We start from the raw sequence: 16,579 nt of genomic DNA on the forward strand, positions 1-16,579 counted from the left end.
AAAAAAAATCTGTTCATGTAATATACCATATAAACAAACTGAAAGGAAAAAGCACATGATCATCTATTTAGAGGCTGAAATATCCTTTGACAAAACCCCACATCCCTTCATGATAAAGGTCTTGGAGAGATCTGGAATGCAAGGAACATACCTGAACATAATAAAGGCAATTTATAGCAAGATGACAGCCAACATCAAATTAAATGGAGAGAAAATCAAAGCAATTGTACTAAAATCAGGAACAAGACAAGGCTGTTCACTCTCCCCATATTTATTCAATATAGTGCTCAAAGTACTATCCAGAGCAATAAGACAACAAAAGGAGATCAAGCAGATACAAATTGGAAAGGAAGAAACCAAACTTTCATTGTTTGCAGATGCTATGATAGTATATATAAGTGACCCCCAAAATTCTACCAGGGAACTCCTACCACTGATAAACCCCTCCAGCAATGTGGTGAGATACAAGATTAACTAAAATAAAATCAGTAGCTCTCTTATATACAAATAATAAATGGGCTGGGAAAGAAATAAAAGAAACATCAATATTTACAATAGCTGCAAATAGTATAAAATACCTTCAGGTAACTCTAACTAAGCAAGTGAATGACCTGTATGACAAGAACTTTAAGTATTTGAAGAAAGAAATTGAAGAAGATGTCAGAAAATGGGAAGATCTCCCATGCTCATGGATAGGTAGCATTAACATAGCAAAAATGGCAACCTTACCAAAAGCAATCCACAGATTCAATGCAATCCCCATCAAAATCCCAATGCAATCCTCCACAGACCTGGAAAGAACAATACTTAACTTCATATGGAAAAAAAACCCCAGGATAGCTATAACCATCCTGTACAATAAAACAACCTCTGGAGGCATCACGATCCCTGACCTCAAGCTCTACTATAAAGCAATAATAATTAAAACAGCTTGGTATTGGCATAAAAACTGACATGTGGACCAATGAAATTGAATTGAAAAACCTGTCATTAATCCACACACCTATGAACACTTGATTTTTGACAAAGAAGCCAAAACTGTACAATGGAAAGAAGAAAGCATCTTCAACAAATGGTGCTGGCATAACTGCATATCCACATGTAGAAGATTGCAAATAGATCTATATCTATCACCATGCACAAAACTCAAGTCCAAGTGGATCAAAGACTCAACATAATCCAGTTATTCTGAACCTGACAGAAGAGAAAGTAGGAAGTAGTTTTGAATGCATTGGTACCAGAGACCACTTCCTAAATATAACACCAGTAGCACAGACACTGAGAACAACAATTAGTAAATGGGATCCCCTGAAACTGAGAAGCTTCTGTAAGGCAAAGGACATGGTAACAAAGACAAAACAACAGCCTACCGAATGGGAAAAGATCTTTACCAACCCCACATCTGACAGAGGGCTGATCTCCAAAATATATAAAGAACTCAAGAAACTAGACATCAAAATACTGAACAATCCAATTAAAAAATGGGCTACTGTAGCTGAAAGTTTTTCTTTCTCAGACTGTTTTGTCATTTGCATATAGGAGAGCTGCTGATTTTTTGTGAATTAATTTCATATCTAGCTATTTTGCCAAAAGTATTTGTCAACTATCAATGTTCAGTGGAATTTTAGGGTCATTTATGTAGACTATTACATCATCTGCAAATAAATATATTTTGACTTCTTACATTCCAATTTGTAGCCCTTTTATCTCCTTCAATTGTCTTATTGATCTAGCTAAAACTTCAAGTACTACATTGAATAGGTATGGGGAGAGTGGACAGCCTTGTCTTATTCCTGGTTTTAGTGCAATTGCTTTGACTTTCTCTCCATTTAATTTTATGTTGGCTATGATTTTGCTGTGACACTGTCTTTATTATGTTTGGGTATGTCCTTTTTATCTCTAGTCACTCTAGGACTTTTATCATGAAACAGTGTTGCCTTTTGTCAAAGGCCTTTCCTACATTTAGTGAGGTGATTATGTGATTTTTTTCCTTTCAGTTTGCTTATATGATGGATTATATTTATCAATTTATGTATTTTTGAACCTTACCTCTATTTCTGGGATAGGTCAAGGTGGATGACCTTTTTTATGTGTTCTTGGATTTGGCTTGCATGTACTTTATTGAATAATTTTTGCATCTATGTTTATAGGGGAAATTGCTCTGTAATTCTCCTTTTTGGTTGGGTCTTTATGTGTTTAGGGTATTGGGGTAACTGTGGCATTGTGAAATGAATTAGGCAATGCTCCTTCTGTTTCTATTTTATTGAATAGTTTGAAGAGTATTGACATTAACTCTTCCTTCAAAGTCTGACAGAATTTTGCTCTAAAACCATTTGGTCCTAGGCATTTTTGGTTGGGAGACTCTTAATAACTGCTTCTATTTCAATAGGTGTTATAATATGTATTTTAAGTTGCTTATCTGATATTGATTTAACTTTGGTGAGTGGTACCTATTGAGAAAATTATTTATTTCTTTTAAACTTCCCAATTTGGTATAGTACAGGTTTTTAAAGTATGTCCTTATGATTCCCAGATTTCCTCAGTATTTTTTGTTTTGCCCCTCTTTTCATTACCGATGTTGTTAATTTGGATATTCTTTCTCTGTCTTTTAGTTAACTTGGATAAGGGTTTGTTGATCTTATGGATTTTCTCAAAGAACCAACTCTTTGTTTCATCAATTCTTTGTATTATTCTCTTGGTTTCTCTTTTATTGATTTCAGGCCTGAGTGTGGTTATTTCTTGCTGTCTATTCCTTTTGGGTGTGATTTCTTAGAGCTTTCAGGTGTGCTGTTAAATTGCAATTATGAGATCTCTCCAGTATTTTTTATGTAGGCACTTAGTGCTATCAACTTGCCTCTTAGAACTGCCTTCATTGTGTCCCATAAGTTTTGTCATGTTGTGTATTAATTTTCCTCCAATTCTAGAAAGTCTTTGATTTCTTTATTTCTGTCTTGACCAATTTTTCATTCAGTAGAGGGTTGTTCAGTTTCTATTGAGAGCCTCTGGTAGCGAAAGACCATGGGAGTATACAGCAGGTGACAACTAGAGTTCAGAAGGTCAACCTATCAGAACTGTGGGTTCTGTTAGATGAAACCATCAGGTAAGGTGTTACGGAATTATTGCCTTTTGAATGAATTGGCTGTTACTTGTTGTAAATTTCTTGTGCAATAACAGCTATGATTCTCCCCATTTACTGTGTATTTCCATGTTATGTGTACATATAATCTCATGATTGCATCTCAATCTTGGACACAACTCTCTTAATACATTTGGGGTAATTGGATAATTTCTCCAGCTGTGTTTATTTTTCATTAGCTTACATCTGGCCAGGGCTATTCTCTGGACAAAAGTATTTCATCAAAGATATATTTTTCCCTGAGGACAAAACTGCACATAGCTAAACATTAGCTCATTAAACATTAACAATTAAATCTTCAACTCTTTACCTTTATCCAGGGCTATTTACACAAGACCCTAATTTAAGAGATTTACTGCTCACATTTCTGGGATGATGTTTTAGCCACTTGCTAGTTACTGAGTTAAGGTAATTATTTCCCACTCACCAAAGGAGATTTCTGACAAGGCCAGGCAGATGATAGGTGCCAAGTTCTGTTTCTTGTGCAAATTCACTCCCCCTTTTGGGTTGTAATTGGAAGTTGACAATTATTGCTTTATTGTGTAGATCCTTATCACCTCTCTCTGCAACCCTGAAAACTTCAAGCCTTGCATTGCTTTGCAAAATAATTACTGCTTGTGTATTTATACTGGTGCCCCCACATCACTAGAGGGAGTTGATTTAGAAGAATAAAGATGAGGATGGAGATGGAAAGAACTAGGTAGAATGATGAGATATCAGAAGAAAGGACAGAGAGGAGCTAAGTATGAGAACAGAAAAGAAACTGTGTAGATAGAATTGAATTTAGGAGAATAAAGTGAATGGACTAAAGAATTCAGTGTGCTTAGATTCATTTGATATCCCTCAGATTAGAATCCTCAGCTGGTTGTTAGATTCTTCCATGAACCCTGGGAGAAAACAATAAAGGCTGAACTTTATTGTTTTGGGTAAGTTTCCATGAGTTTGTAAGATTTTTGTTGTTTCTGTTATTCTTGGTATTCAGCTTTAACCCATGGTGGTCTGAAAGGATGCAGGGAGTTATTTCAATTTCCTTGTATCTGTTGAGACTTCCTTTGTATCCAAGCATATGATCATTGTTGAACAATGTTCCATGAGGTGCTGAGAAAAAGGTGTATTCTTTTGTGTTTGGATGAAATACTCAGTAAGTATATTAGGTCCATTTAGTTTATAATGTCTCATAGCTTCTGCCTTTCTCTGTTTAGTTTTTTTTTTCCTGGATGACCTGTCTGAGTAGGGTATTTGAATCTCCCACTAACAGTGTGTGAAGGTACATATGTGATTTATGTTGTAATAGTTTTTTCTTACAAACTTGGTGTACAGGTGTTTGGGGCATAGATGTTAAGAATGACAAATGTTCTTTTTGAGTATGTAGTGTCCTCCCCTATCTCTTCTGCTTAGCTTTGGTTTAAAGTCTATTTTGTCATATATTAATATGCCTATACCAGCTTATTTATTAGGTCCATTTTCTTGGAATATTTTTTTTTTACAACCTTTTACCCTGAGGTCAACAACCTTTAACTCTTGTTGTTAAGGTATATTTCTTGGATACAGCCGAAGCATGGATCCTGTTTTCCCATTCATTCTGTTAGTCTTTGTCTTTTTCTTGAGGAACTGAGACCACTGATGTTGAGAGATGTCAATGACCAATAGCTAAGCAGGAAAGAATAGGCAGAATTTCCAGGCAGAGAGAGAGAAACAGGAAGGAGGAACCTAGGCTTGAGATTTTGCCAGCAGACTCAGAACAAGTCAGATGTGTCATACTAAGAAGAGGCTGAGCCACATGGCAGAACTCATATTTAAAATGTGGGTTAGTTAAGTCATAAGAGTTGGGGGGAAAACCTATGCTAAAGCCAAGATTTCATAATTAATAATGTCTTTGGGTCATTATTTTTGGGTTGGTGGTCCAAAGATAGTTTGACAAGAAAGCTTGATATGCCCACTCCCTAGTGAAACACTTCCTCCAACAAGACCTCACCTACTCCAACAATGCCACAAGTCCTTTCCTTTCAAATAGTGCCATTCCCTATGACTCTATGTGGGGCATTTTTCATTCAAACCACCACAAATATTCATAAAGATTGTTTTAAGGTCTTTTATTTGTGCTTCAAATATGTTGGAATATTCAGGGCCTGCTGTGATAGGGTTGCTGAGTTCCATGATGAGACACTTTGTACTGGCTGTCATTGTGTTTTTATGTTGGCATCATCTTGGATTGGGAAGATTGTAATTCTAGGTGCTGACATCTGCTCTTACATTTGATGCATGGGTGCTTTGTTCCTTGGTTTCTGTTTCCTCTCTGGTTCTTAGAAGAGTGTAAACAGAGGCTTTTCTTTGTCCTTCAGCCACTTTTAAATAATCACTCAGAGGCTTAATATTAATTATAGAATGTTTGGCCTAGAGTTCATGCTTATTACTAACTAGCTCCTGACCCCATGGGCAAAAGAGTCATCTGTGGCATTTGAGGTGTGCCAGGAAAGAGATAAAAGCCAGAAAACAAAAACTGCCAAGTGCTGGCACTCCCTGACTCCCGAAAGCTGTTGGGTCCCTGTTTTAAGTGAAAAAGGCCACGGGCTAGCAAATGCCCTGCCCATCAACAGCCTTGTCCTTGTGCTGCCTAGAAAGACAACCAGTCAGCTGACTGCCCCCAGGTGCCAAGACGCATGGGTACATCAAGCTAAGATCTCCAGCAAACTTAGGCTTGGCTACAGACACAGCAGGGAACCCAGAACTCAGCAGGGAAGTGATCAGTTTCTTTCCATCTGGACACCAGAGCCATTGACTCAGTCCTGGGAGTTTTAGGATGTCACTCCTCCTTTCTATTGTTGGGAACAGAGGACAGCCTTACTTACCTCACCAGATTTAATTGTACTTTCAGAGTTACTTAATGAGAAAGATTTCCAACTAAGATAAGAGCTCATTGTCTCACTTTAAAGTTACCGCCTGTGTTTCTCATGTGCATACAGACAGGGCCATGATCTTTGCCTTGTCCCTAATTAAAAAAAAATAAGTTCTCTTCTACTCTCAAGCTCCAGAGGACACCAGGATCCACTGCCTTGTCACCAATTCCAGAGGAATAAGGTATCACCCCTTTCCCAACTAGGGCCACACAGGGCCGGAGGTAAAAGGGACCATCAAAATATCCAGGCGGTAAGGATATAACAGTCTATCACTATTCAATATTCAGCAACTGATCACCTGTGTAAATGCTAAACTAACAAAACAAACAGGTGCCTTAAATAAACCACCTGGAATAATGCTTGTCTCAGGTAAAAAATAAGCAGAGTACTAGAACATCACAGCAACCTTTTTAACATGTCTCCATGCAGACAGGCCAGATCTACCTCAGATAAATGTCAACTCCAAAAACAAAAAAATAATGAGTCTTTTCTCTAAGCTTTTTATGTCACCAGTGTCCTGTCAGACAGAAGGTTCCCAGCCACACCATGAAGGACAGACAGCTACAGGACAAGGCATGACAGAACTTCATCACAGGACCAGCCACACCATGAAGGATGGACACAGCTGCAGGACTTCATCCTAGGACTTCAGGAGCCAGTTTCCCCATTTTCCCCCAATCGATGTCCACCATTCAGCCTGAAGCAGTCTTTGAGAGAAATGGCGCCTCATACCCATCCATCCACATTTCTTTCTTTCTTTCTTTTTTTTTTTTTTAAGAACAAATGAGTCGGGAATGATAGAAAATTACAACATGTCCACATGGTTGGGCTTGCCCAGTGGACCGCCTAATTATTTCCCGTTCAAAATAGCTATTTCCAGGTCAGAACATCTCGTGTGGCTAGGACTCCATGGCTTTACATGGTTGTATAAAGTGCGTGTGGCCTTGTAATCTATGTGCATGCGTGGAGTAGCCACATGCGGTCCTGTACACATGCGCGGCCCACTCTTTAAAAAGCCGGCACCATTTTGCACAGGTCTCTCTTCTTCTCTTCTCTCCTCACTCATGTGTGTGCTTCACACAGGCCTGTCACGTCTCTTCCTATCCTATATTAATAAACAGCTCTTCTGTGGATTTGTCATGTTTGGGACGTGTTCCTCGTGGGGTAAGAGCGCCGCCTAAATAACTAACATACACAAACCACAAAGAACCCCAAAAACAAATGGACAAAAAGTCCCTACCATCAGTAGCAGGGAAAGCCACCACTGTAGTGTCGGAAACTGTTTCTGGGGTAGAGGGGATAAATTGAGACCAAACTGGGAACTGTCCTTGAGAAAGACTCTGAAGAAACAGAGAAGGGACAGATTCCTTCCCAGAAAATGCATGACCTGTGAAAGCTGCTAAGAGTTTGAGGCAGATTCGGGGGGCAGGGTGGGGGTGGATGTGGGGGAGGGAGGCCCTACCTCCAAAGGCAGCTAGCAGAGGTACAGAGCTGCAGACAGATACCTGGAGCTCTGCATCTTGGGGGAAAGGAACAAGCAAAATGAGAATAAAATCAATGGGAGAAAATCTCTCTGAAGGAGCTATTGAAAAGCTCTGTTGTAAATGTTTTTGTTTTTCACTGGCTAAGGCAAACATAAGCCCCGAGGAAAGTTACTATCAGAAATTGCCCACCTTAATGCGCGCTAAGGAGGCAGGTGTGGTTCTACTTCGAGGGCCAATGTCAAATGAAGGAGAGACACCTGTAAAAGTCAGCTCAGAACAGAAATCTCCCCATGTCTCGTAATTGAAAACCTCAAATGCTTGGTTCAAATCTCTTGTTGCAAAAGCAAAAACTTCATAAGCAAGATCAATAAAAGTACCAGATAGTTGACTCCCAGACCCAAAAAGAACTATGGGAAATGGAGTCCATAAGCTAGCGCACAACAAAGGACTGATATAAGAGAAATGAATTCTGGGAAATGTATTTCAGCTAAAGATGAAGATACTGTCCAAAAACTTTTCAGCTCAGAATGAAGTTTCTTCTCAAAGCAAGCTAGAAAGCTTAATCTTACCTCTTGAGAATTCAGATCAGACAAAAAGCTACCTATAAGAGCAGACAAGCCACTTTAAAATCATTAAGAAAGCAAGAGAAAGTTTATACAATGAACGTTGTCTTAGATATGAAGAAACTTATGTGGAAATTTAAAAAGTTCTTTGTCTTTTGAACAAACTGCCTGCAATGAGTAATTCCTTTGCAAATCTAATAAGGAGACAAGGAAACAGGCATTCAAAAAGAAATGACTGCTTTGTAGATGGGAAACAAACTTCAGAAAATCTAGCAACAAAAGAGTTGCTTCACCTGAAAGTTTCTTATAAGAAATAAATGCTAAATACTACAGCTGCTAATAATGATAACATCAGGAGTTAAAGCTAATGAAGTGAAAATACTAAATCCTGAAATGCTTTTTCTCAAAGTAAGCTAATGAAGGATATGTTTCATGAAATAACATCTATGTTCTTGACTCCTTTGAATAGTAACAGTTTTGGTGAAAATATTGGAACTAACAACAATCAAGTCAAAATGTTGTTTCAACAAATTCAAGACACTATTCACAAAAGAAAGTTGCCATGCTTTGTGGGCCATATTAGAGCTCACTCCAATCTTCCTGGTCCTTTAGCTGAGGGTAATGCAATGGCTGATAAGTTAACAAAGATAGTAGCATTATTCCTAGTGGAAATGGCTCAACAGTCACATGCTCTTCATCATCAAAATAGCAAAGCTTAAGAAAGCAATTCAACCTTACCAAAGAAGCAGCTCATCAAATAGTTAAATGATGTGGGGTATGTCCAAAATACTTTCCTGTTCCTCACTGAGGGGTAAACCCTCAAGGTCTTCTTCCTAATAATCTATGGCAAATGGATGTTACTCATATTGCAGAATTTGGCAAACCAAAATATGTATATGTGACCATTGACACTTATTCAGGATTTTTAATGGCTAGTGCACAATCTGGGGAAGCTACAAAACATGTAATTGTGCACTGCTCAAAGTGTTTTTTGTATATGCGTATACCAAAAATTGAAACTGATAATGGTTCTGGATATAGTAATAATGCATTTCAACAATTTTGTACCCAACAGGAGATCATATATTCCTTATAATTCTCAGGAACAAGGTATTGTGGAAAGAGCTCATAGCAGTCTTAAAATACAACTTCAAAAAATAAAAATAAAAAAGGAAGAAATTTACCTTCAATCACCACATTAATCATGCTCTTTTTGTTCTGAACTTTTTGAATATGGATGTCCATGAGCAGTATGCCGCAGATAGATTTTGGCACAGTGGCATCCAAGTGATTTTTGCTCAAGTGAAATAGAAAGATCTCTACTCAGGATTATGGAAGGGTCCCGATCCTGTGTTAATATGGGGTTGAGGACATATTTGTGTTTTTTCACAAGAGGAGAATGAAGCTCAGTGGTTCCCAGAGCATTTGGTAGGGAGCGTGGAACTAAGGAAGGTCAGCTCCAATGACGTTCCTATAAAGGAACCAGAATGAAAGTGACTCGATTAGTGTTTCTGAGGTTTTGTCACTGAAATAAAGTTCAGAGCTGTGCCACTTTTGGCTTTACTAGCTCCTTTAGAAAAATACTTTGTATCACCTAATAGCTGTGCAGAAGAGCTTTACAGCAGCTAAATACAGTGATTTCACTCTCAGCATGAAGTGAAGTTTTTCGGTAGAACAAACCAAAAGTACTGCTGTAAAGAAACATTTGTCTGAATTGAAGCACTTAGGGGAGCTATTATGAATTTGGGAGAAGGGACAGCCTCTAGTTAAAAACTGTTACTGCTGACAGTGCATCTCTGCGGGTTCCGGAATGGCTGAGAGAACTCAGCAGCTTTGGGGTGTGGCTTTGTCCTGAGAATGTTACAGTTCCCTAGCAACAAGAATCACAATTCTATAACGACAACACTCACTAAATCCCAGTATTGTATAGTAAAGCTGACTATAAACTCTAAACTTTAGAAACGATGTATGTACTTCCTGTCTAGTTAAATAGAGATCGTGATAATTAAGAGTAAGTAGAAAAAGATAAATAAGATATCTGAGTTTATAGAAATTATTCTGTCTTGTTAGATCTGTGTTAAGAAATCTTTAGGTGTTTGCTAAGTTAAATATATGCTAATGGTAACCCTATATAAGTTTGTAAAATAGATCTATAGAGTTCCTTTAAGAATATAAGCTTGCAAGAAGTATCTAAGGTAGTTTTATTACATCTAGTAATAAGCTTGTAAGAAGTAAAGATGCTAGTTGTAAATGTAAGTTTAAATAAGAAATAAGATAGAATGAATATAAGAAGTAATAAGAAATATATTTGCTAAAGTAGTTCTATAGTTTCCTTAAAGAGTATAAATAAGTAGATGTTAATGTTATATGTGAGTTTGTAAAAATGTGTAAATGTTGAGTGTGAGTTTATGCTTAAGCACATGTTATATGTGAGTTTATGAAAAAGTGTAAATATTGAGTGTGAATCTATGCTTAATGTAAAAGAATCTGAGACACGGAAAGTAGTGTCCTAGTAGACTGCAAAGCAGGCAGTCTGAATGGTTTCAAAAGCTCCAGAAGCCGCTAAGAAGCTAAGAATGGTGGACGACAGAACCAGCACAACAAGGCATCTGCAGCTGAGATCCATGGAAAATCAATGCAATACAGAAAAACCTGAGCTAACATAAAAAATGGTGTGGTTTAGAATACTATTGTAACTAAAAAACCTCTGTGAGAACAAAAGTTGCAGAGATGCTTGTTTGAACTAAAATTGTTAACTGCAAAAAGTTTTGGTTGTAAAACGTCTCTTCGTATTTGGAAGTGAAAGCCTGATACCAGAATTTACTTTTTTGAACTTAGTGAGATACAACTACAAAAAGATTTTGATTATGGATTTCTTCATATTTGGAAGGCTCGTACCAGAATTTATTATTTGAATTTTGGGACTTAAGAAATGAAATGAACAATAGATTTCATTGCAATGGGACAATTGAGTTTACTTATAATAATGAACTAGGAACTGTTTTCTGGAATTGTGTTAAAAATGGAACTGTTTAAGTGAAGAAATTTATTGTTTCTACCTAGACTAGAGATGCAGTTTTGTGTATGCATATATGCTTTATTAACTGGTGATTCATGAATTGCTCTGTGTTAAAAATGCAATTGTTTTGTGGAACTGTTTATGTAAAAATGGAATTACTTTTGGAACTGGTTTTGTGTTACAAATGGAACTGTTTAAATGGGAAAGTTTGGGTTTTCTAACTAGGCTTGAGAATTTCCTTAAAAAATTATAAAGAAAAGGGAGAATTAATATTCCTTAGTCTATTTAATTAAAAAATATTTTCTTGTTGTTTGAGTTGATTAATGTCATGTTTTGTTAGTAAGAAATGCAAATGGGGTATACTAAGAGACTACTTTTAAAGTGTAAAAACTTTTATTAAGAAACTGTTTTTGGATATTTTGCTAAAAGTTTTCAAAGTGTTAATGGTTAGATTGAGAATATTGCTTTTCAATATGGATTTGTAGGAATTGTATGAGTTTGGGTTTTTTTCTAACTAGGTTTGAGATTTTTGTTTTAAAAATTATAAAGGAAAGGAAGAGTTATGAGTGAATTAAGGTTGAATTACGTTTGCAGAAATTATGTTTAACCTATTGGTATTAATGCACCCTGGTTTTGTGGAGTTAAGGAAATATTTAAGTTTGATGTGAATATATCAGAAGTTTTTCCTATGTTCTATTAGCAAGAAAATTCAAATGGTTAAGAGTTAAAATTGTAAGACTGAGAACATTGTTAACTATTCAAATGGTTCTGTTAATAGTTTGCTTTGAGTTGTAAGATTGGGAGAATTGTGACTATGTATAGCAATATTTATGTTAACCTGTTAATGGTAATGATGAAGCTAAGGGATTCTTTAAGTTTGCGATTGCATTAAGTTTTTGGTTTAGAAAGTGCTGGATGCAGCTAACCACTGCTGTAGTCACCTTGGACCTAATCCAAAAGAGAAATGCCATCTTTATCAACCTCTACTCCCATACTGGGAGGTATAACAGTTATGGAGATTGCTGTAAGCCATTAATAATGAGTTATTTTTTATATATTAAAAAGGGGGACTTGTGGGAGCCCATTTTCGGATTCCTTGTGGCTTTACCCAGCAGGTCCGCATAGAGGATGATTGGGGCCAAAGGCCTGAGTGCAGGTGTCTGAAATGGTCTGCACTTGGCTGTGCTGGGGGAGGAGGTCTTTTGCTCCACCCCTTGGCATCTCTATGGGGCAGAGACAGTCAGGGCCGTTGGAATAGGTTCCAGGCCCTCTCGAGGCTATCCTTTATTTTCTATCTGTTTATCTTAGCACTATAAATCTTTCTATCTAATATTTCCTGCTGCTCACACTCAAGAAAACTCTGGGGAGCTGTGGGGTTGGTGTGTAAATGCCCCACAGGGTAGTTCTGTAGATGGCCCCAAACACAGCAGTGTGGAAGCTAATGTCCCTACCCACATTGTGTCAGCTGTCTGGTCTCTGAAGGAGGCTGGGCACCAACTTCCTCTCTGGGTGGCCTTCTTAGGCAGTCCTACGGCCCAGAATCCATCTCCTAGTTAAATTTAATAGGACAAGTCCCTCCCTGAATCCTTGAATGGGAAGGAGTATAAGATCCTTTGAATCTAGTCTAATTCTTTAGTTGCATAACCGAAGTCTGTAATCTTGATATTCCTACAGGGAGGGACTAAAAACATGACATCTTCACAAATAACTGGATGGTATAATAACTGTGGCTGGGTGTGTAGGGGCCAGCCCTTAGTCTAACATCTCTGCCTTAGCAGCTCACCTACCTGCAATTGGGGTTCTTAGGGATATTTTCTTTCTTCTCTGAGTCCTCCAAATCAGTAACCCACACATAGAACAATTCCTATTATAGTCTGGGTGGCATGTTGTTCTCTAGTTCGTGCCACAGGTCTCACAGGGTCCAAAATCTGTGTAGTGGAAACCAAGTGGGTGGCTGACCTTTCCTACATAGATGGATACCTTGAAGTCAATCTTCATCAAGTGTTTTCACCCACATACTGGTGGTGTAACTGGCCATTCTCGTGATACACAGGGGAGTCCATAAAGGTGGAGTGCAACATGGTACAGAACAATGGCATGCCAAACTATGGCAGTAGCATTCTTGAATCTACTACCTTTTGAGGCCTTCTATTATAAACTTGCCAGCTATCTGTTTAACTGTATAGATTTATTGTATTTTTTCAAGACAGGATTTCTTTGTGTATCCCTGGCTGTCCTGGAACTCACTTTCCAGACCAGGCTGTCCTTGAACTCAGAGATCTTCCTGCCTCTGCCTACCAAGTGCTGGGATTAAGTGTGTGTGCCACCATACTATCAAATTTTGTAGATCTTGTGCCACCAGAAAGCTCATCCTTTTATGTGTGGCCTTCCACTGGCATATAATCAACTTACCAGGAGCTACATTCTTAAAGAAAATGGACTCTTCCTCTTTCAGTAGCTAACAATTACCAATAGCTCCTCAGCTAGGGTTGGGACATCATGCTCTCTCTTCATGTTGGAATTTAGTCTTACATATACTGTCACAACCACTGTAAGTTCATATGTGCAACTGCCTTGCTGTGTCTACAAGACACTGCTTCCTTGAAGTCATCCATGGCTCATGCTTCAGTGGAAGGCCATGCATCCAACAATATATGGGTAGCACAAATTCAACTTAAACAGTGTTTAAATTATACAAAGTTGAGTGGTGTCTTAGTTTGGGTTTCTATTGTTGTGATGAAACACTATGGCCAAAAAAGGAAGTTGGGGAGAAAAATTTGGCTTACACTTCCATATTTCTGTTTATTGAAGGAAGTCAAAACAAGAACTCAAACAGGGCAGGATCCTGGAGGCAATAGCTGATTCAGAGGCCATAGAGGAGATCTGCTTACTGGTTTACTTCCCCTGGCTTGTTCAGCCTGCTTTCTTATAGAACCCAGGACCACCAAGCTGGGGATAATGCCACCCACAATGAGCTGGGCACTCCCTCACTGATCACTAATTTAAAAAATGCCTTACAGCTGGATCTCATGGAGGTATTTTGTCAACCAAGTCTCCTTCCTCTTTGGTGACTCTAGTTTGTGCCAAGTTGACATAAAAGCAGCCAGTACAGGTGTGTAGAGAAGTGGGTATGGATCTGAGAGCAGTTGGGGGGAGAAGTGCATATGATCAAAACACATTGTACAAAATTCTTATAGAACTAGTGGAAAATTCAAAACAAAACATCCTTACTGCAGTGTTCAGTGAGTTTGAGGATTTCTAGCTTGTCAATGAAGAGATATGATCTTGAGATACCAGTATTACAAAACAGGCAGTGGTTTTTCTAGTTTTAGTCAGATGCACCTGATCTGTATACTCATCTATTTCTAATATGTTCATAACTTAATTAAAAATTTTAATACAAGAGTTATTTAGGATAGCAGAAGTTGATTTTATTGCATTGGAACTAGACAAACATGTGCCTGTTATTTGCTGGGCTTTTCTTTTTCTTTTTTTCTTTTGAGAAGGGGTCTCTGTACATATCTGTCCTGGAACTGACTACATAGTATAGTCTAGCCTCAAACTCTGCCTGCCCCTACTTCCTAGTGCTGGGATTAAAGGCATATGCCACCACTCATGGTCTGCTGGGCCTTTATGATCATCTACTTATACTATTTGTAAATGTTTCTTCTATATACATGTACATACATTTCATTTATGTCTCTGTATCATAATACAGCAAGCTTAGTAACTGTTAATCAAGTAAGTCATTATTTTTCCTTGTTTGCACTGAAAGGAGTGTTAATTTCTATTTCTGTATAATTCAAGATTTATCACTTCTTTTGGATTGCTTCATAGACTTTAAACCTATGTTGTAAATGAGACGCACCCACAATTATCATATTTCTTGACAAACATAATTTCTTTTATTGATACAAGATATATTTCTTCATCCTGTTTAATGTTTTTCCCTTCAAATTTTATAACCAGTTCTTATTTTGTTAGCAGTTTTCTAATTTGTAGTTTACATCCAAAATTATTTTCAGAATTATGAAATTTTTGAACTGAAATACATTGAAATACTTGGTTACTGTTGCAGACTGCATGCTTGCACTCACTGTGCCTCAAGCTTCTATGTAAAACCCTAACCTTCAATTGGATAGGGTTAGGACATGGAGCTTTTCTCTATTAATTGGAATTAGATGAAGTCATGATAGTAGAGCCCCTATGATAGGATTATTATCTTAATTGAAAAGGAGTTTCTTTCTCCAGATGCAAGATGCCATCTGCAAACCAGGAAGCCAGGCCTCACCAGACACAGGTTTTTCTAGTGCCTTGATCTTGGACTTCTCTATGTCCAGAACTGTGTTTGTTGTTTAAGGCATCCAATCTGTTAGTCACAGTGTCCTTCATCTGCAGGGAGTATTTTCAAAGACACTGGTAAAGTCCTAAAACCATGGAAAGTAGCTAATCCTGTAATTTAATGCCTTGCTTATCATACTTATGACCTTACTGAGCACTGTGGCTGTAACATTTGCATTTTGAGGTACAACAGCAAAATTAGCAGGAAAGTTTTTTTTTTCCAAAAGCTCATGGATTTTCTCTTCCTGCTTCTGTAACCTTGTATCCTTTCTTCTTTGACAGGGTTTTACTATGTATCCCAGGATGTCCTTGAATTTGTGATTTTCCTGTCTCTGCCTCCTTAGTGCTGGGATTACAGATGTACCACAACACCTGGCTCCAAAGATTCATTCTCAGTTATAGGATTAGACAACATCAATTTATATATATTTTTTTCTTATTAAGTTCAGACCTTTCACTTTTTCAATGAAAGAATTCTCTAAGGTATATCAAAAACTTTGCATCACAGCTCTTATGCTTCAGGGTCATTACTAAGTAAAATAAGCATTTGAATACAAGCACTGTGATACAGTGACAGTCAATCCAAAAACCAAGAGGGCTACTGAATCACTAACAGGCAGTAGCTAACAGCATGAAAATGCTTGATAAGGAGATTTATGGGATGGAATAAAATCTGATGCTTCTCAGAATGGCACTCAATTTAAAACAGTATTTTTGGAATTTTTTTTTGAGACAGGGTTTCTCTGTGTAGTTTTGTGCCTTTTCTGGAACTCGCTCTGTAGTACAGGCTGGCCTTGAACTCACAGAGATCCGCCTGGCTCTGCCTCCCAAGTTCTGGGATTAAAGGCGTGCGCCACCACCACCCAGCTTGGAATTTTTTCCATCTAATATTTTCAGAGAGTTGACTGAAATAAAAAAAAATTATCCTTGGTAAAAAGGAACTACTGTGTCCTGTTATAGCATAGACACACCTACTTTCTTGAATTCATCTTTGCATGTTTATCTTTTTCCATTTTTCTTGCCTTGAATTCTCATAGTTAAGACATTCCACTTATCTTGAATGCTGAGGACAAGGTCTATACTAGTCAGAACCTTAGCAGAGCCAATGCATGGGCCTGCACATGTAGCTTGTTTCTTGC

Source organism: Onychomys torridus, chromosome X (assembly GCF_903995425.1).
Source record: "Onychomys torridus chromosome X, mOncTor1.1, whole genome shotgun sequence".
Lineage (NCBI taxonomy): Eukaryota > Metazoa > Chordata > Mammalia > Rodentia > Cricetidae > Onychomys > Onychomys torridus.